The sequence below is a fragment of the Balaenoptera physalus genome (assembly GCF_965194825.1).
Source record: "Balaenoptera physalus genome assembly, chromosome: 14".
Classification (NCBI taxonomy): domain Eukaryota; kingdom Metazoa; phylum Chordata; class Mammalia; order Artiodactyla; family Balaenopteridae; genus Balaenoptera; species Balaenoptera physalus.
In genome coordinates, this window is record NC_138893.1 from 10,184,035 (window position 1) to 10,205,317 (window position 21,283).

At 40.3% G+C, this 21,283-nt stretch overlaps 1 protein-coding gene across 2 annotated transcripts in view; it reads left to right on the forward strand.

Moving 5' to 3' along the window:
- Nucleotides 1-205: 205 nt before the first annotated feature.
- LYST (lysosomal trafficking regulator) overlaps nucleotides 206-21,283 on the forward strand; it is a 181,209-nt gene continuing 160,131 nt past the window's right edge. For both annotated transcript variants that reach the window (XM_082423109.1, XM_082423108.1), the window contains exon 1: nucleotides 206-341. The gene's annotated coding sequence lies outside the window, so the exon portion shown is untranslated. The remainder of the gene's footprint in view (nucleotides 342-21,283) is intronic.

The window sequence follows — 21,283 nt, forward strand, 5'->3', positions numbered from 1 at the left end:
GCGCAGGGAGGAACCCCACGGCCCCAGCCCAGGGGCTCGGCCCGCCCTCCTCCCTTCCTCATTGGCTCCCGTGCTCTACGTGTCACGCCTGCGACGCTGGCGCTGCCCTACCGGCGAGGGGCGGGGGTCGGGACGCGTCCGGCGGACAAGTGCGCAGGCGCAGGCGAGCGGGTCTGGGGCCGGACGGGGGGAGGGAGGGGGTGGTGTTCCCGGTTTCCTGGGTTACCTGAGGGGGCGGGGGTGGGGAGTTCGCGGCGGCGGTGGCGGTAGCGGCAGCTGCGACGACTCGGGATTTTCCCGGTGAGACGGAGCGCGCGGCGGCGACGGCGGCCAGAGAGCAGGTAAAGGCGGTCCCCGGGCCCGGCGATGCCGGCAGAGGGCTAGGGGTCCCGGACCCAATCGGTGGCCTGGAGGGAAGGCGGTTGGCGCGGGGGGCGGGTAGCAGTCAGCCCGGGATGGGGGTCGCGGCGGCCGGGCTGAGGGCGCGGGGGACTCGGCCCGACGCGCCGGCCCGGGGTTTCTGTCCGGCTCCGGGACGTCTCCCTGCTGTGCCCGGGCCGCCTCTGACAGCAACTGAGCCGAGGGCAGGAGCACTGCCCGGCCTCTCCGGACCTTTGCGGTGGGCGCGCGGCCACCAGCCACTAACTTTATTTCCTGGCGCTTGGAGGGCGGAGGTCAAGCAGGCTGGGGGCGATTTGCTGCGATCTTGATTGTATTTATTATCCTGTGCCGCGGCACAACCTGCACCCGGCCGGGCCCACACTGGCAGGTTGACGGCTGGAGTTGACAGTTTCCGCGCCGCCACTCTGCTGGTCGCTCTTTACGATCTTGCCCGGCGGTTGCTCGCCCACCTGTCATCTCCCCCGTGCGCCTTGGTCCGCTGCTTTTTCTCCTGCCTGTAACATCCCTTGCCCGGGCGAGAGACTCTCCAGAGGATCCTCTGAGACATCTGCCGTCTGTCCCGGGCATCATTGGAGCCTTGGCTGAGATGCCCGTTGGCCTCTGGTGGGATTAAACTGTATGGGAAATAACCCAGGGAGACCCCGGCACCACAGTGTGGAGGCCAACGGGTTGCTTAGTGGCGGGGTGGGTAAGCTCAGAGGCTTTAAAAAACGCTTCCTAGCTCTGAGTCTTACCAGGTTAAACAAAACAAAACATTCCCTATATGCTCAGCAGACCATACACACCTAGTTAACAGCACTTGGTAGTTGATGAGGTTGCTTTAAGCAGATAGAACATTTTAAAGGAGTTGAATCTCGTGTTGAATACGTCGGTGTTGGATTCAGACCAGTGGTTCCTCGAATATTGAATTCAGCTTGCACTTTCCTTAGGGTTTGTTTAGCAGACTGATAGGACAAACTGAATTGGGCTTGTCTTCCTGATGATCCTTGGCTGTTCTGCTCTGTTACTTTAAACTTCCATACCCAGGAACCTTATGCTAATAAAGATGTTGACTCTGAGCTTTCATTTTATAAATGTAGTTAATTACTATGGGGGATCTGTTTTAAAGAGCTTTGCAAGTAGCCAGCAACTTTTCTGATAGCTTTGTTGTCATCCACATTGTTACTGCAAAGATTGGAGAATTTGGAGAAGGGGGGGAGCATAAGGAGAAAATGAGTTGCTATATAATTTAATTTACATGAAAGCAATTTGTAAACTATAAAATTGTACATGAATATAGTAAATATTTTTTGAGCACCTACTGTGTGCAAGACAGTTTCCTAAACAGATAAATATCCCCTCCTACATGGAACTTACATTAGTGAGGAATCGCAGATGATAAACAAAATATGTGCTATGTCAGATGGTATTAAGGACTATGGAGAAAAAGCAGGGAAGAGGGAGAGACTTGCAGTTTTATTTTATTTTATTTTATTGAAGTATATTTTGATAGTTGATTTACAATGTTGTATTAATTTCTGCTATACAGCAAAGTGATTCGGTTATTTATATATATATATATATATATATATATACATATATATATATATATACACACACACATTCTTTTTTTAAAATATTCTTTTCCATTGTGGTTAATCATAGGATACTGAATATATTTCTCTGTGCTCTACAGTAGGACCTTGTTTATCCATTCCGTATAATAGCTTACATCTGCTAATCCCAAACTCCCACTCCATCCCCTCCGCCTTGGCAACCACAAATCTGTCCTCTGTGAGACTTGCAGTTTTAACTAGAGGTAGCCAGGGAAAACTTCCTAGGGAAGATGACATTTGAGCCCAAGACCAAAGGGAAGTGAGAGGGTAATCTGTGCACCTCTCTGAGGGAAGAGTGTTCAAGCAGAAAGAAAGGCACTTGCAAAAAGCTTAGAGGCAGGAGTGGACTGGGTACGTTTGAGGGCAGCAGAGAGGCTGATTTGGCTGTGGTGGAGTGAGCAAAGTAAGAGTAGTAGAAATGAAGGAGAGCGGTAAGTGGGAATGGGGAATCAGATTGTGTAAGGACTTGGGCTTCCACTCTGAGTGAGAAGGGGCTCACACTTTTGAATAGAGAAGGGATATAATCAGACTTGCCTTTTAAAAGGGTCGCTGTGGTGGCTGGATGGAGAATAGATTTTGTCTGGGGTAGGGTGAGGGGTTGGGCAGAAGCAGGGATATCAATTCCAGGACGCTTGCCATAATCCAGGCCAGAGAGGACGTACCTTGGACCAGAGAGGAATTGGTGGAGTGGTTGATTTCTGGACAAATTGAGGGTAGGGTCAACAGGAGACTTAAAGGACACCAAAATTTTTGTCCTGAGCAATTAGAAAGATGGAGTAGACATATACCAAGATGAGGTTTATGAGAGGAGCAATTTGGTGGGGAGAAGGTTAGGAGTTGGTTAGAAAATAATGAAATTAGTGATTAAATTAATTAAATTAATTAATCTCCAAGTGGAGATTAGTAGTAGTAGACACTAGTGACTTTGTATTGAAGACACTTTTTATGTTATCCTGGCTATAACAGGGGTTTAATATTTTCAACCATGAACTCCCAACGTTTTTTCACGCTCATTTTCTTTTTAGCCGTTTGAACCAGCCTAATCATTTTTTTCACCAAATGTAGCTTTGCTTTTATTTGCTTGCACTTAGAGCATCTGTTTGTTAGTTTCATTTGCAGAGAAAGCCATATAATCCAGAATTTCAGAGTGTTGTATCTAACTTGAACACCTTCATCTGATTAATCTTTTTCTGAATTCTATTTAGATGCCTGGCTTAAGTTCAAGAACTTTTTTTTAAGCCTCAGAAATCTTGTTATCAAATGTGGCTTCACTTGGCCATTTGCAAAATTACAATGGTAATGACCTATATTTTTAATACTTTACTAATAGTAATATACAGGGATTATCCTAATTCTTCTGTTTCATTAAAGATGGCTTGAAATAAATGGGCCATCACATGTTAAATGGAGATCTTTTTCATCAAATTATGCAGTATTTGGAGCAATAGAATCTGACCTGTAAAACTTGTATGAAAAATATATCAAGCTCTTAGAATTTAAGGCTGCCCCTTACATTTTAAGAAACAAGGTAATATGCTAATATTTTTAAATGGATTTTTAACCTAAATGTATCATGAAAGTATGTAAAAATCTGTTAGATAAATAGCTATAAACCGATCTTAGAGTTGATAGGGATGCTGTATTCTCTTTGATACTACTTTCTTTTGCTATTGCTTCTCAGCGTTGTTTGTCCTGTGCCTCTTAATTCTCCTGACTTTGTTTTACAGTAATTGAGATATTTGGAAGTTTTGAATGCTCTCCAAATCTAACTTCTGGGAAAAGGAAAACAAAAACAAAAACAAAGAAAAATCTTATCCAATAATACGAAAGAGTAATGCTTAAAGTGTAACCATCTTAATTAGCCAAGAAAGGAATCAAACAATTTTCCAAAAGACTAGTCACTATTCCATTCAAATGTGATTCTTTGAAGTTGAAACTCAAGATAGACCAGGAAATAAGAGAACTTCTAGCCACTTTAGAAGAGTGGAAGAAATAGATGAATGATAAGGTAGAGTACTACACATACTTCTACAACTACTGCCGCTTGTCTTTAAAAAGTAAAGAGAATAGAAGATTTTTGCCAGAAACCTGAAGAATTGCATATTTTAAATTAAAAAATGTGTGGGGAGGTGAAGCCCAGAAGCTATACGTTAAACATCTTGACACTGACTGATTCCTAGAAAAATTGTAGACCAGATTGCCAGACAGATGCTTTGTGAACTGTGATTAGAAAAAAAAAGCACTGATTACTAAGATGCAGAGTTGGTTTTTAAAGAACACATTGTATTACGCTAACCTCATGCTCACTTTGCCAAAGATATAATAATATTAAATAATCTTTGTAAGCACCTCACATCTTACAGAGTGCATTCCCATTTATCATCTCACTTAACCCTCACGTCATCCCCCCTGTGAAGTACTGTTAGGTGAGGAGGGCCTCAACAGTAAGAGTCCTGGGGAGACACAAAAGGGACAGATATGGGAGATTTTAGAAAGGAATTGCTTAGATATGGGGGAAAGTTGAGGGAGGAATCAAAGTGAGCTTTAAGGATTCTAGAATGTCTGGGGGAATGGTGATGCTGGTAATTGCTCTTAATTCTAAAAATACAAATGGGGCTTCCCTGGTGGCACAGAGGTTAAGAATCCGCCTGCCAATGCAGGAGACACGGGTTTGAGCCCTGGTCTGGGAAGATCCCACGTGCCGTGGAGCAACTAAGCCCGTGCACCACAACTACTGAGCCTGCGCCCTAGAGCCCGTGAGCCACAACTACTGAGCCTGTGTGTCACAACTACTGAAGCCCGCACGCCTAGAGCCTGTGCTCTGCAACAAGAGAAGCAACTGCAGTAAGAAGCCCGTGCACCACAACAAAGAGTAGCCCCCGCTCGCTGCAACTAGAGAAAGTCCATGCGCAGCAACAAAGACCCAACGCAGCCAAAAATAAATAAATAAATAAATAAATTTATAAAAATAAATAAATAAAAATACAAGTGGAGGAGTAGATGGGGAGATGTGAAATTCATCAGTTCACATCAGTTTGGTGGAAGTAGCTGTTTTCTTTCTTGGAACTGAATCTGGAATGAGTCACATATAATTAAAAATTTTAACATATGTAGGTCTGAAGCTCAGGAGAGAAGTCTGAACCAAATAAAAAAAGTCTTCATTCAGTAAATATATTCTTTCAAATACTTCTGGTAAAGAAGGGAGGACAGTGGGTAGAAGCTTGAGCGGGGAGGTGTGATCAGGGAAGGTTTGTTTTTCTTTAAAAATGTAAGAGATAAGGATACTTTAGTGGACTGAAGGAAGGGGGCCGTTGAAGAGGTGAGAAAATTGAAGTCACAAGAGAAGGAAGGTAATTAGACATAATCTCAGAGGAAGTGGAAGGGTTGGGAACAAGAGCACAGGTGAAAGGGTTATCCTGAAGAAAAGCAGTGATGCATATTCCTTTAAAAAAAAGAAAAGGAAATAGGGAGTAGATACAGATACAGATTTATAGATAAGTATCCAGGATAGCATCAGTTGTCTCTGTGAAGCAAGGTTATCTGCTGAGATTGAGAAGGAAGAGCGTGGATCGGGGTAATTTTGAGGGGAAAAGAAAATTTACCATTGTGATTGGAAAACGGCCTTGACCAGGGACCAGTGACCTAATTGCTGATACTGTTTAACACCCCTGCAATCACAAATGTAGGAAGCGGCTGTCAGTGCTGAAGCAGTTTTCTCCAGCAGCTCCCCATAACAGAGCAAAAGGCAAATAGGCTGAACCGGGAAGGGGGTTGGAAGGGAAGGTATGATGGAGAACTTGGGTCGGGGTGCTGTGAAGTCAGGGGATTGTGGGTGGTAGTGAGGTGGTTGATTGAAGGGCTGAACCTTAGGTATCCTGCTTGATTAAGGAAGAAAGCGAAGCCAAGACAGGGCTGATGAATGTGGAGAATGAAGAGGATGAAACATCCCAGTGAGTAAGCTGTAGGATTAACGGAAGTGAAGAACTAGAGACAGAAAAATGTGATGTGAGAGTCCTAAATTTAAGATTCTGGAGTTGGAGCAATTGCAGGTGATGATAAGGGCCAAAGTACGACCGATGGTGGTGAGTAGCTAAGATCAGTAGTGCTAATTACAACAATAGTAATATTAATAAAAGCTACTGTTTATTGAGTACTGTATACTAGTCACTATACTGAATGCTTCCCGTAGGTTATCATACTTATTTTTCACAACCATCCTGTGAGGTACATAGTAGGAGCTCCATTTTACAAATGAGGAAACTGGGGCTCAGTGAGGTTAAGTAATTTTCCCCAAGGCACACAGGAAGTACCTGAGTCTTTCTAGCCCCATAGCCCTTATGCCCAGCTATTGAAACCATGCTGGCCTTCTGCAAAGTAGGGGTCACTGAAGGAAAGGAAGTCAAAGTGCTCTAAATCCCAGTGTGTTGGCATTAATTTTTCTTATGGATAGTGAAGCCCCCAGAATAACAGATCTTGTGTGGAGAGGAAGATAGGAGTTGTGTCACGAAATTCTCAGTAAATGCAGATGAATGACTCAAAGGTCAGTCGTGTTAACTTTAAATATGGTTATAATATAACATTAAAAGTAGATGAAATGGGATAATAATAATGTGCAAATCACCTTGGGAAACCAGGATAGTACTGACCTGTCCTCTGGCCTGGGATCTGGGTGTGTATAGGGGTTTATTAAGAGGAGGAGATGAAGTGATCCTCCTGTGTGAAGGTAGAGGATATAGGGAAGTTTCTTAGCAACAGAACTAGGGATCCTAATGGTAAGGGAGTAAAGAATTCAGGGGGAGGGGAAGGACTCATCTAGCTGTGAATGAAAAAATCAGAAAGGATGATGGCAGGTAGGGTGATTATATAATGTATTGACCAAACAGGTGTTATTTCGAAAATGAAAAGAATGTCATTAATAGTCACTCTGGGACAAGAAGCATAAACTAGGACTGTCCTGGGGAAATAGAGATGTTTAATCATATCAGTCATGGGTAACCAGAGGACCTGTCACCCTGGAAAGGGGTTGTGGATGTTGAGAAGGAATGAATTGAGCCTTAAATTTGAGGGATGTGAATGGAGCTTACTAGCCTAAGATTATTCTCTAGCCCCATAATACTGCTCCAGAATGCTCTGGGCGTGCCTTGTTCTATAAGGGTCTGAAGGAAGTTACGAATTCATCTCTAGATGAAAATTTGGAGGACGTTAATATGTAGATGGTACCTGAAACCTTAGAAGTGGATGATATTGTCACAGAACACAAAGGGAAGTGAGGTGGAGGGGAAAATGCAGAGGCTCACCTACATGAAGGAGCTGGCAAAGAAGCATCCCGCCAAGGAGACAGGAGTGGTCAGAGAGGCAGGAGGAAAACCAAAAGAGATTTGGCATCTTCCAAGTCAGAGAAGAGAGATTTAAGAAGTGAGTGATTGGGACTTCCCTGGTGATCCAGTGGGTAAGACTCCGTGCTTGCAATGCAGGGGGCCTGGGTTCGATCCCTGGTCAGGGAACTAGATCCCGCACACATGCCGCAACTAAGAAGACCGCGCGCCACAACTAAGACCCAGCGCAGCCTAGATAAATAAATATTAAAGAAAAAAAGGAGTGAATGATTAATAGTCTCATATGCTTCATGTTCCTCACAGAGGTCAAATGAGGTAAGGACTGGAACGTGTCTGTTGGATTGGTCTTGACCTGAGTAGTTCTGGTAGAGCAGTGTGGGCAAAAGCCACACTGCAGTGCACAGAGGGGTGGAGGGGAAGTGAGAAGACTACTTCCAGTGCAGATTACCCTGAGTAATCTTGAAAGAGGAAGGTGTCACCAGGACTTCTTTTCTTTTTAAGTGTAGGCAGTGAAGAAGCCAAAGGAGATGAGGGGTTAAAAACTGAGAAGGAGATGGAAGTCCAAGCTGTGCCTCCTAATATTGTCTAGTCAGTAATTTTGTAGTAATCAAAAGAGTGAAAGTAAGAGGAAGGAACATTTTAGATCAAGAAAGACAAACTTCATAATGACTATAATTTGTCAGAAGCTGGAATGGGTGGGGAGTGTTTATTGAAGGGATCAAAGTCCTAATTTGGGTGAAATATTGGAAAGTGACATCTAGGTTGTGGACTAACTCTAGGATTCTGTTTTTTCCGCTACTTTTTTTTTTTTAAGACTTTTATTTTTATTTAGTATTTATTTATTTATTTGGCTGTGCCGTGTCTTAGTTGTGGCATGAGGGATCTTTAGTTGCGGCACACAGGATCTTTAGTTGTAGCATGCAGGATCTTTAGTCATGGCATGCAGGATCTTTAGTTGCGGCATGTAGGATCTAGTTCCCTGACCAGGGATCGAACCCGGGCCCCCTGCATTGGCAGTGTGGAGTCTTGACCACTGGACCACCAGGGAAGTCCCTTTTCCTCTACTTTTAAGCCTGTTTTTTTGGAATGGTTTAACCATGTTCCACCCCCAAGATTGTTGTTGGGATGGGTTTGCATTTTCTAGGGATTTGTCCTTATACTTCCTTCTTTTTAAAAGTTAACTGTGTCTTTGTACATCGGAAATATATTCTGGTTAAATATATTTAAATTTTCTGTTGTGGTAGCATTTGATTCTTGGCTGAATTCACTGCTCTTGGTAATTTCTATTTAGCAAAAGTGAATTCCAATCTATATGCTTGTTTTATATTATGAACTTTTAAAGGGCAATAATAGTATATTAATTTTTTCCTTTCTCTTCCCTCTTTAAAATTGCTCTGATCAAAATGTGATTTGCTGCAGTGGAATTCTTAAGTTTTGTAGTTCACTTGTCTTGGTTCCTTAGATGGAAGAGTAATAGTCGTAATTGCATAGATATTATTTCAACAGGATAATTATTATACAAAGTTTAATGAGTATAAAATTAAAACAATGGTGAGAATGATTTCCTCCTTTATTATAACTAGGTGCTTTATTTGAAAGGCCAGCAAAACATGTTTATCAGTTCATAAAGTGCATTCATTGTTATTGCTTCTGGGTATTCATTCATTGAAGTACAAAATTCAGTGTATCCTCACCAATGGTAAAAGGAGGTTTTACTGCTGTGAATTGTAGGACAGCTGTTTATATTCATCAACTCACTCTTATACTGCTTATTGATATTTGCTTATCTGAACCTTTAATGCACTATGACTTTATTTTTATTTTAGTCTATTAAAGATTAAAATCCTTTGCCATTTTCTGGATTTCCTCTTAATGATGCTTCCAAAGACAGTAATGCTGATAACTGTTCTTGTTTTTCTGTTAGCTTTATTTAAATATTTTGGAGAATATTTCTAAAGTCATACGTTCCACACTACTGAAATATATTTATTTTTTTCTGCACCTTATTTTTTTAAAAATAAAACCTCAAAAGAAAATGTCAGTGGTTTTGACAAAACCTGATTATGCACAATTTAAGGAAACATTTAGAATGTGTAATTTTAATCCTAAATTAATCTTGATGTTTACTATCACTGTATGACTATTACTATATTGCTATTTTCTGACTGTTGTACTGTCACAAAAGTCCATAGCCTAAAAAATATTTAGAGATCATCTACTTTTGTTTTTGTTTTTGTTTAAATATGTATAAGAAGAATGGGGATCAGAAAGGTTAAGCACTTTGCCTGAGATGCTAAAGAGTTTGAGGCAAAACAGAAAACCGAATGTCTCTTGACTTTCAGTCTAGTATTCTTTCTCCTATACCACCAACTTCTTGAACATTTTAATGCATTTTGAAAAAGTAATTCCATAGCCAAAAGATGCCTTATACAACATGGAAAACAGAAGGGTTTGGTTTCTAGTGTGTAGTTTATTTCTAACTTTAACCATTTTCTTTGCACGTGTCTACATAGAGATCACAGTGATAGAAACTAGATTGTAATGATACCAATGTGGTCGAAAAAAAATATTAAGTGTAGGTTGAATTTGAAATGCATTCGCTCAGGAAGTGTTTAGTACATATTCCTGTTTTATTTCTGTTCTCTATCACTCCCAACCCCTGTGCCTTTCTTTCCTGCTGTCTGTCTATCTTCATGAATGGTTAGAGAACAATAGATGAAACAACTGGATCTCAGTTTGGTCTCACTGTTATTTTTCTTGGTGTGAAATGTTTTTTTAACAGTAAACACATTTGTCTATAACTGTCTCAGCTAAATCTTTTTCTTTAGAAGGGAAGCGAATTTTCATTGTGTCTGTAAGAATTACAGAGGAATGAGGAAACTAGTACTATGTACATTTGCAAGGGGTCTTTAAAGCTTGTAAATATCTACGTTCAGTATTTCTGAAACTTATTTTGCAGACTCTTTTACCGTATGCAAAGTATATATTAAAAACTGTGGATCATTATGATGTTGCTCTATAAATTATTTTTTATTTTTTCATTTCACCTTTAGGATAAGGCTCCAAGATGTTTTTTAGTGTTTCTTTGGGAGGTATGGAAAACCATCATGTCTACTACTGATTTGAAAGAACTTTGAAACTGTAAACTCTGAGTTATACTCTTTAACATAGGAAGAATAAACATCCAAGATTTTATTGCTGAAGTTTTTTGTTTTTAATAATCAAAAAATTTTGGTAAGGTTTTTAGGTGTTTCTGTAGCACTTCCTTAATACATCAAATTCTTGCTGTGGAATGGAGAAAGACTTTTGTAAATGTGCCTGTTGATTTCTCCATGCTTTAGCTGTGGGAAGATTTCCTAAAGGAATTTGAATTACAAAATGTTTCCTATCAAAGTTAGTATTAAATGAATTGGTTTTAATTTATTGAGCTCTTCCCGTTTGTGACAGTGTGTCAGGCACAAATGATTTTTTTTTAAACAAATAAGACCTGATTTCCCTTCTTAAGGAAAGTATAATCAAGCTTTGAAAGAAACAATATAATTCTGTAATGCAATGTGGTGAGTCCTAGGATTAAGGCATGTAGAAAAGTAATTGGGAATTAATGGGAATTTCTGTAGCAGCAGCAACAGGATTTTAAAAAAAACAACAGCAACAACAGTGAAATGGTGTTGAGAAAGTATGTACCCTTAGGAGGAATTATGGGGTAGTACAGTGTGTTTTGGGATGTGTTGAGAGATTAAAAAGGTTAGATGGGGAAGGGAATCCCATAGCATGATAATAAGGAGTCGGGATCTTATTCCCTAGGAATTGGAGTGTCATTTATGATTTTTAAGGAATGTGGCTGACATTTTTAGCTGTTGTAGAATTTGAAGTGAATGGAAAATAGACCAGACACGGTGACCAAATAAGAGGTTGCTGGTATGGCATGTGAGAGAGATGAGGGCCGGAGAATGCTTAAGCGTAAGTTTAGAGGGGAAGGACCAGATTCAAGATGATGATCATAATAGCTACTAATTATTGATCTTCCGACAATCTGCCGGGCCCAGCGCTGTCTCATTTAGTTTTAATATTCACAACAACTTGAGGTGCCCTTAGGAACTCAGTTTTATAGATAAGAAACTGAGATTTAGAGGAAGTCAAGTACCCAGGGTCATAGAGGTAGCAAGTAACAGATGCAGAGGTGAACCAGCAAGCTGTCAAGAGGAAAAATTGACTAGGCCCCGGACGAAGTGCTATTCTGTTTTTGTTTTTGTTTTTTTCTTTTTGCCGGAGTGACTGGGTAGAGGCCATTAACTGAAATAGGAGTGAGGAAGGAAGAGCTGGTTTGATGGAGGTAGGAGTCACTGTTTTGGAGAATAGACATTTGTATACAGAGTACAGAGAGATGGCCTGGGTCTGAATCCTGCCTCTGACACTTGAATCTCTGTGACCTTGAGCAGTTACCTAACCTCATGTGCTTCAGTTTCCAACACGTGACAAGTAGGGATATATCAATATTTGTACTTACGAGATGGTTGTGAGGATTAAACCAGCCACTCTAGGAGAGTGCTTACAGAAGTACCTGCTGTGTAGTAGTTGATCTTGGTGGGTGTTAGGTGTATCATCATCATTATCATTCTGTGAAAATCTAGAGATCTATTATGAAGATGGATGAACTATTCAGTATAAAACTTCTAGCACAATTCCTTCTAGTAGTGATGTAAAGCCAGGGGAGATGCTTTACCTGGACGGGCCTTCAGGGTTCCTTTTAGTGCAGCCTTGCTATAACCACAGTGTCTCAGAATTTCCATGCTTTTATGGTGTTCAGGATCGAACACAGGTTCTTCTGAGTTATCTGGTTGCCCAATTTGTTTGGTTTAGAGAAAATGAACTGCTTGTTGAAGGGCTTAAGTTTAATACATTTTGGTGTGACTTCCTCAGAATTTCTTTTAAAATTCTGCCTTGCTACACTGTTCCTGGGTTTCCTTTATTTCCTGGCCAGTTTTGTCATACAAGGAGCCAGGATGGCCTCTCCTCTTTGGGCCAATCACAGGTTTCAAAGCAGCTGTGAAGGAAAGCAAGAACCAAGACTTCATCGGTTTGGGGAAGGGGAGGGAAACAGGCGGTGGTATTTGTTGGCTCCCTGAAATGTGGAAAAAATAGTGTGTGCACTTTTCTGGAGCCATTGCTTTCTTAGATTTCGATCCTTCCCCTGCCAGATCATTTTATTGAGTTTTATTTGAACAGCCTACACAATTCTACATAATTTGAAAATATTTCATTCAACACATTTTTGTACTTTGACTTAGCCTAAATGCATAATACAGAATAAAAGTAGGAACAGTATAAACATTTTCTTCCATATTTACTAGTTAAGGATTATTATGGTCCTATATATATATTTTTAAGCTTCTCGAAACATTTTTAAATTTTCTGCTTTTCCCACCAAGACCTAAGTTTTACAAACAGGTGTAAAATTCTGAACCATCAGGGCATGAAGCGTGACCTCACGTGGTCCAAGTCCTTTCCGCTCTCCTTTCCACGTGTTTTCAAGTTGTGTCCCATTCAGAGCATTGCCTTCTTCCATGACATATCAGCCATAGGCAGCAAGAGCGCTTGGAGGTGTGGGGACAGTGGGGAAGGCACGTGTGCCAGGAGCAGCGAGCTCCCACACCAGCCGAGAGCACTTCAGAAACAGCCTCAGCAGGTGGATGCACAGAGAAGGAAGGTCCCGGCTGTTCCAGCTTCCTTGCACTCGGCTGGCAGCCCTGGGCTACTTTCTAAGATGAGAAAGACCTAGGGGCTCCCAAGGAAAGTGAGCAGTTAAGAATCATTCACAACCAGGCAGTGATTTCAAGCGAGATTAAAAGTTCTCTAACTATCATTTTCTATTGGAGAATGGAGGAGCAAAGTCAAGAAAAGGGTTGAATCACCTTTCATTCTTCCATTTTCATCATTCATTTGATGGTTCTTGACTTTGATACAGCAGAAATAAAAACAAAAAGGCTTCAAACCAACCTATCACCTGGGTCCAGGCTACTGCATACAAAACTCTCCCAAGAACTGAGGTAAAAGAACTTTTTCCCCCCAAGCCCTGAAGAAGTCCTGTTTTGATTAGGGAAATTTGTTGAAAGCTACAGCCAGCTGAGAAGCCATTGGTAACAGAGACAGAAAGCAGTGCACATATACTTATTTCATTGAATTGTAAACTGACAAGGTAAAGAGAATACAAATCCTACTGTTTATGTAATAGAACCCTATTAAGTGGTTTTAGGAAGGGACTAGAACTTAGGTAGCAATCTACTTTCCGGAGATTCCTGGGCATTCGTTATTCATGCATTCATTTCTGGCAGAGTCCAGTTGGACACAACCTTTCTCCCCATCCCACCCTAGACCCTTTGGAATTGACTGCATCAAACATTCTGTACTGTGAAGTCCCTTTAGAGTTTATATGAAAAGCCAAACCTAAAGAGAAAAGAATCCTTACACCTTCTCTCCACTCAAGCATCAGTGTGAAGAAAACTCAGCTTAGAATATACCAAATAACATACCAAAGAAGGGAGTGTGACCCAGCAAACCAAAATGACCAGTCCCCTGCCCCCCTCCCACGGTGCACCCCATCACACTGTAGTTATTTTCTTATCCTCGGTGGCTTGCTTGATGGCTGCCTATATATAGTCCTATATTTTTAATACGGAACACCTAGGTCAGAGCCAACTTTTACCCCTCTTATGTTGCAATCCTGGTTAGAGCTGAGGGTGTTACTTCTTGTTAAAATGTAAATACTTGTTTCTAGGAGGAGCAGAATTTTCTTTTTTTTCAGGTCACTTCTTGATGTAAATGAGAAATGGGGAAACATATGGAAAAGGATAACATGAACCTGTAGAAGACTAGGGTAGCAGGATATATTGCCTGGAGGACAGACAGACAGGCAGGGTTACTGCCTAATTACAGTTGCACTTAGTGCCAGACCTAATCACTAAAATGCTCTGACAGGTAGCATTCTAAAAGACATAGTTGGGCTGTGAGAAGTCTCTCAAAAATTTCATGCAGTATTAGGAAGAACAGTGGACAGGATCTGAAGACCCAGGTGTGAAGCCCTATGACTTTTGGGGAATCTCTTAACCTCCATCTGCCTTAGGGTTCTTATCTATAAAATTCTGAGGAGGTACTAAGATCATTTAACTCTCTGTGTGTTTATTCTCTAATAGATTTTCATTCTCAAATAATTCATAAAATGTAAACTCCATGGCAGTTTTCCTTTACTGGCAGTCAACTTGTTACTTACTTCAGTGTTAGTTGAAAAAACTTTAAGGACGGCAGTTACTTCTTATAAATGGTTGTGTTCCAAAGGTTCATGTCTAAGATAGTTATTCAGACTGTAAACGATTTGCCCTTATAGACAACGTTATATGAGGTATTTATATCCATAAGGCTGTTTAATCTACAGTATACCTGAGAGTGGCGTTGTGGGAGAACCCCGGGAAGAAGGTTTGGGGAGGTGCTGCGATTACCTCATCAAGCTTAGCTGGCCTACTGTTTGCCTCACATGCTGCTACCCTACTTTCGGAGCCCTTTCCCCAGACCATCAGAGGCACCTCAGATGGCTTGGCGGTGCGGGCACACCTTCTCCCCTTGCCTGACAGGGTACTGGGGGGGGATGCGGTGCGGCCAGCTGTGTTGTTAGCAGTCCAAATTGGAACTGTCAGTTCAGTTCCCCAGGGGGTCTGGGGGAGTTACTCAGACTCTGTAGGGTCTGGTGGAGTTCAATGCCTTAATGACATTTTTTTCATGAGACCACATTAGTATCTAAGGAGCTGGAGGCCACAGTCCAAACTTCATAAGGATGTGTGTGTGACATCCTGACTTCCAATCAGATACTCTTTAAAGCAGAATTCAGAAAGTCAAGTTCAGTATTTGTCAAGAAGGGCCTGAGCTCAAACAACCGCTCTAGTCTAAAACAACTGTTCTAATTCCTGTTGAAGTTATTGATTAGATGGAAGTTGAGCATCCTCCTCAAGTGTGGTGACTTATCAGTAATTACGGGATTGTGCGCCAAAGATTTATCTTATTGCTAAAGTGGTTTTTAACGGATCTCTGATTCAGCTGTTTAATTTAGAGCTTTGTTAAAGTGTCACAACCTTTCCTAACTCTCATTTTATTTTATTTATTTTTTTGATGTGGACCATTTTTAAAGTCTTTATTGAATTGGTTACAGTATTGCTTCTGTTTTATGTTTTGTTTTGTTTTTTTCGGCCCCGAGGCATGTGGGATCTTAGCTCCCCAACCAGGGATCGAACCTGCACCCCCTGCATTGGAAGGTGAAGTCTTAACCACTGGACCGCCAGGGAAGTCACCCCTAACTCTCATTTTAAATTCCAAGAATTTTATAAAAATAAGCCCACAAAATATATTTTAATTTTTCATATTCAATGACTATCAAATTTTACTTCAATTTTCTCAAGAGAATATTTATTATCTACTATAACATAGGTTGTAAAGATGCTTACATTAATAAAAATATACATAATAAAATGGATAAGCAACAAGGATATATTGTACAGCACAGGAAAATATAGCCATTATTTTATAATAACTTTAAATGGAGAATAATCTATAAAAATATTAAATCACTATGCTGTACACCTGAAACTAATATAATGTTGTAAATCAACTATACTTCAATTAAAAAAAAAGAAAACAAACTACTTGCAAGAAGAAAAAAATTTTGGTATGTAAATAGTATCCTAATAAACTTTCTGTCTTAAGTCTGTAGTTGGGAATCATTCTGATGGTTATTAATTAACATATGTAGTATGACCAAAAATTTACAGGGTAAAACCTAGATTAACAGACATGTGCTTGCTTAAATGTTGTATAATTTAATGCAACCGATATGCCTTAACTAGCTCATTCCTTAAAGAGAATTCTGTTGATCTGAACAAGCTCAGTTCATAGTATCTTCTCCCCTCTCCCACACAAGTTTCCTGTATTTCAAACATATGGCTCTGTGTTGTGGTTACAAAAGTGTGTAGAGAGAGATTCTTAAATCTTGTTTCCTGGTGTACAGATTGCAAACTAGTGGACTTGCGTAAAGGTTCTGGGTAACATTTAGAGATAGCATTTGGTGTTAAGGAAACTTCTTTGCCCACTGTCTAATTTTTAATTGACCTGACAGAAGAAAGGCTGTGTCTTCTAAACTTGGGTTATTTTAGTTCTAGTTAATTAGCTCCAAAAATACCGTATAACTCCCAAGACAACTGTCATGGGATCTTGAACCTGTTGGCTTCACTTTTTGTCACCTATAGAATGTGGGGTTGGAGAATATGATGTCTAAAGTTTCTGCCATTGTGCAAATGTACGCTTCTAACTTATTCATGTTTATTCCTTTATTCGTGTCATTTACGAAATTGTATAAATAGCGTTATCATTTTTCTCCTCCTAAGTTTTTTTGATTTTTAGTAATGTATTGCAAAGAATGTGTGAGATCTTTGGGAAAGTCATTAATTAGTCTCTAATCAATATATATTGAACTCTGTACAGATGGGATTTAGCATAGTTAAGAGTCCATATGAACCAACCCTTATTTTCATGAAGGCTGCTTCAAATTGTAACAGATTCTGTCAACAGAATTCATTGAGTACTAATTATTCTGTGCATTATTTTGTTTAAGCCTCACAATAGTCCTGTGATTTGTAGTACTCGCCTCCTTTTTGGTATATAGTACATTTCTGAAAAATATTCTTTCTAATGGCAATTTCTCTAATACTGTTGTAATTAACAGATTTAGGCAAGTACATAGTATTATTTTAAAAGACAATTTACCAGGATTTTTGGCATTTGATGAAAGATTAGGAATTGAGTCCTTCAGGTGGCACTGTTTGATGAGAAAAAAATATGCTTTTTAATCAGGCTATAAGAATAAACTTCATTGTTATAATCTTTTTTTCTTGTCTTTTTCCTTTTACTTCTTGTTTTCTGTAGAAGTCACAAGGTAGGGAAAAGATAAAAAATGCAGGTACCCTCTGCTTTTATTTTCAGTGTTTCCTTGGAAACCACGTCATCATAAAGCAGAACATTAACATTTCCATGCTAACTGGTCTGTGAGGAAAGGTTGTAGTGATCTTTTCTTCCTCCAGATGGCACTCTCTGTTGGAACATGTTCAGCTAGTGCCAAGCATTTGAAATAGAACTACATACAACATATTCCAAGAATGTTTACTGATATTATATAATCTCCGAAGATCCACATAACAACTCTATGGGATAGACATTTTATGGAAAAGGAAGCCAAACTTCACACACCTCTGTGTGACGGACTAGTAATTGCTTGATTCCAAATCTGCCGCCTTTGTTTTCACCACTGTCACAGTGCTGACAATCTGACTATTCAGAACAGATTCAGAAACTAACAAAAATAGAATGAGTAATCAGACTCGTAAATATTTATTGAATAAGTAATAAATATTGATTGAATAAATGAATGAATGAATGAATTAGTGAAAAAGTGAACTGTAGCACAATGGACTCCACCCTTCTTATCACCATGGCCACTTGTTATGTGACAGTTCTTGAGAAGGAAACTTGGTGACCTTTAGAATACTTCTTGCCATATTGTTGAGCTTGAGATTTTTTTTTTTTTAATTTATTTATTTACGGCTTTGTTGGGTCTTCATTGCGCGCGGGCTTTTCTCTAGTTGCGGCGAGCGGGGACTGCTCTTCGTCATGGTGCCCGGGCTTCTCATTGCAGTGGCTTCTCTTGTTGAGGAGCACTGGCTCTACGCGTGCGGGCTTCAGTAGTTGTGGCTCGCGGGCTCAGTAGTTGTGGCTCGCGGGCTCAGTAGTTGTGGCTTGAGGGCTCTAGAGCGCAGGCTCAGTAGTTGTGGCACACGGGCTTAGTTGCTCTGCAGCATGTGGGATCTTCCCAGACCAGGGATTGAACCCGTGTCCCCTGCACTGGCCGGCGGATTCTTAACCACTGCGCCACCAGGGAAGTCCTGTTGAGCTTGAGATTTTATCTTCAATGGTAAATGTAATATCATTGGTTGCACTGATTAAAACACAGAAGTGACAAGGTCTTTTCAAATGCCGAAAAGTGAAGAATGTATGTAGTAATGGTTTGGTGTAGGGGCAGGTGTAGTTGTTTTATATGTCAAGAAAATAAATGTTTGAAAATCCACAAGACTGAGGGTGAAAGCTTAATTCTGTGATCTTTTGGATAATAGGTTGTGGAAATTAATCACAGAAGCAGATCAGAGCTAAAATATCAAAGTCAGCTATCCAAATGTCGTGGGAAGTCTCACTCAGTAAAGCAAAACTTATGTTGTTGACCATTTCATTTCCAGAAGGTAAAGGAAATAGTCGGGGAGCTGATACTCTGAGCCTAATTTTGACCCACTGTGAGGGCTTAGTTAGACAGTGAACATAATGGGAATCCTGAGAGAAAAGTCATGTCATTCATTCAACAAATTCCACAAATGATTGCCTTCTCTGTGCCACGTACTATTCTAGATGCTGTAGATTTAGCAGTAAATGCAACAGAAAAACTCCCTGTCATCAAGGAGCTTTCAAGAGCTTGCAGTGACCTGTTGTCCAGAAAACTAGCTTCATGGTTACTTAGCTACAGTGACCTTTCACTTCACCTCAGACACTGACTTGCAGGGTCACACGCTGGATGTTGTCATCATCTGGAACTGCTTGCTTCAAAAACCTGCGAATTCCAGTGTCTTCCGTAGCCCATTCTCTGTTCTTCTCTCTCGTAGGGGTTGATTACCTGTGTGTCAGCATTTGCCTGGCGTCTTTCTCTTCCCTGCCCAGCCTGTACACATTCTGACCATATGGACTGTTCTTTCACCTCTACCCCTGATTCCCTTCCACTTATGCTTCTGCTGCCTCCACCCACCAAAACCCTCATCAAGATCAGTGATACAATCTGTATTCTCTCCTGTTAGATCCAAGCAGCTGAATGCTGCTGGAGAATCTCAAATAGCTGAGGAAATTGACACCATCAGAAATTCACGTTTTCAGCGCATCAATAAATCCTTTTATTTATCCTTGGTCACTATTCTCTCCATCCTTGTTTTCCTGCTTCTCATTTTGCTTTTTGATACCAAACTTATTGTAATTCTTCCAAGGACTTGACTTGAGCCTCTCTTCCTGTCTGTAATGCCTTTCTTCTCTCCTTTTCTCCCTTTACCTGTTCTACTTTTTCTTGAAGATTATCTCCTTTATGAAGCTTCCCTGACTCCTCAAATTGGGTTCAGTGCTCCTTATCAGTATGCAGTACCCTGTGTGTTGGTTTGCCTTTGCCACCATAACGTGATCTTCCTGAGGGGCAAAGACTGGGACTGCTTTCAAAGGGAGTGTTTAGTAAATGATAGCTAAATGAATAAATAATAAACAGGAAGAAGAATATGAAGCAAAGCTGGAATATAGAGAATTGGAAATACAGAGTTCCTAAATTTCAAAGAAAAGATAGGTAAGGTGCCATGGATATGGTTTCTAGAAGGGAAAGTGGTTGTAAGATGACCATGGACTGGTCTTTATGGAACAATTGGAAATAATATGTGAAGAAAGGTAGAGGTAAAGTGGCCAAATGAACTCAGATTTTAAAATAACATGTGCAGAAGAAGGAAAGAAGGATATGAAACAAATAACAAAAACAAAATTATTTATATATAAAAGAGGAACACAAACCTCTGAAAATAATGAGCTGAGGTTTTGAAAAAGGTTAAGGCTGACCTTTTTACATTTTATATATAGAAGATGAAAACAACAGGCCAATAATAGATTCTTCTTTGAAACAAACTGACCCTATAATCAGATACAGAGAGTAAGTGAAACTTCTCAACTTCTGTTTTCTTTCTGTCTTCTCTGACACGAAGAACAATCTACACACAGACTAATAAGGGTAGAAGTAAGAAGAATAATAGAAAATTTAAGCCCAAGAGTGAGGAGGAGATTGTATCAGAATCTCTGGTTGCTCTAAATGAATTCACATCTCAGGTTCAGGTTCTGAGAAAATTTGTTAATGTCATTGCTGAACTGGTAATCTTTGAGTTATTATAGTAAATTTGAAAAATTTCAGAAGACTGTGGAGGAATAAAGTTCCAAAATTATAAAAAAGAATGTAGAGTCCATAGATTTTAGTGAGTTTGAAGTTACCTTCACAAAAGATTCTAGCGATCATTTTAAAAGATTTGCAGACATTTACAGAAGGACCAGATGGGCAGTAAAGGTTAAGGGGATTCTCTAAAATGAATTCATGCCGATTACCCAGTTTCTGCTTTTGATGGGGATGTACAGATACACATCAGGAGAACGCTGCAGCTGTAACATACGTAGATTTCCACGAGGTGTTTGACATCATCTGTTCTATCATTCTGTTCTTGGGGACACACTGGAGAGTGGGACTGTAGTATGGGTACAGTTACTAAACAGCGCAACTTGATCTTAGTTACTAACTGGCAGCCGTGTGGGAAATCTCTTAGGGGCTGCAGTTTTGACCCTGTTCCACTCATCAGCTTAAAACACCTCCCACTTCTGACTCTCAGCTGGTAAACTTGTGGTTTATTTCACTGAGAAGATAGAAGCCTCCAAATCTTGGTCCTCCCACTGCCAGATACACAAGTCTTCCTGAATCTGTACTCATGAGCTCTGTCGTGCTTCTTACTCCACCGGATGAACTGTCACCGTCCCGTCCACTTGCACTTGGATCCTCTTCATTTTGCCTCCTCACTGTCCCTGATACTATCTCCTCTCATTCTAGTTTTTCATCCGTTTTCCTTTCTCTGTTGGAGAAACATGCTGTACAAACATGCTGTGATATCTCAGCTTACAAACATGCTGTTATATCTTTTTTTCTTAAAAAAAAAAAAAGAAAAAGCCAACAACAACTCCCCTATCCAATGTATTTTCAAGCTACCACCCATTTCCTTGCTACCCTTTTGGGCAGAGCTTCTCTAAGGAGTT